This window comes from Trichechus manatus, unplaced genomic scaffold, assembly GCF_000243295.1.
Source record: "Trichechus manatus latirostris isolate Lorelei unplaced genomic scaffold, TriManLat1.0 scaffold00074, whole genome shotgun sequence".
In the NCBI taxonomy this organism is placed as follows: Eukaryota; Metazoa; Chordata; class Mammalia; order Sirenia; family Trichechidae; genus Trichechus; species Trichechus manatus.
The window spans coordinates 13,201,625-13,202,618 of NW_004444010.1; positions in this window are offsets into that span (position 1 = coordinate 13,201,625).

Genomic DNA, 994 nt, shown 5'->3' on the forward strand with positions numbered 1-994 from the left:
AGCATCCATTAGTAATTAGAACATAGAATGTATGAAGTATGAATCAAGGAAAATTGGAAGTTGTCAAAAATTAAATGGAGGAGGTGGGGCCAAGACGGTGAACAGTCAGACACTTTCTGTCATCCCTCTTACATCTAAGACCAGAAAAAACAAGTGAATCGATTATATATGACAATCTAGGAGCCCTGATCACCAAAGACAAAGACGAAGAGTCAGACTGAGAAGCAGGGGAAAGGAGAGCCAATTCAAAAGCATAGAAGTGCCACTTGCAAGGTTGCCAGTGCCCTGCTGGCTGGGTCAGCTGGCGCGGGTGGTCTGAGGTGAGCAGTAGCATTCAGGATGTGACTCATCACGTTGGGTGAGGCTGGGAGGTGGCGAGTCTGCACATGCCTCCAGAGCCAGGTGGAAGTGGAGCTGGACCTGCAAAAGTTAACTGCAAGCATCTAACCTCTTGCATGAAGGCAAAATAACCCCTCTCCCACAGAGTTTCACAGCGGAGAAGTGCTTGTTTCCCCTCACCCACCCCCCACCCCACTCCAATCTGACACCAGTCCAGCGGTATTCAACAACTGCCATCTCCCCTAAGCCAGGAACACAGGGCAAGTTGGGAGGCCTTGCCCTTCAGCCCAGCCACATAAGGGGTCCACAGACTTGCAGTGCCCTTCACTCTTGCCTAAACCTGTGTGGGCCAATTCAACACCCTGTATGCCCTTATTAGCATAAGACAGCAGGGCATACACCTGAAGCCCATTCTCAACTGCAGCAGCCAAGGGGGAGTGGCAGAATCATGACATCTGACACCACCCTGCCCCTTAAGCAGGGACCTCACCCACCCACATCAGAGGCCTGAGGGCTGGCGATACCACCCACTCCATCTAGACACCCACAGCAGAGGTCTAAGAATAAGTGGTGTGTCTCCAAGTCCCTCCAGCCAACAGCACTGGGTGCCCAAGGACCAGCTGCAATACCCCACCACCACCACTACGTGCACTAC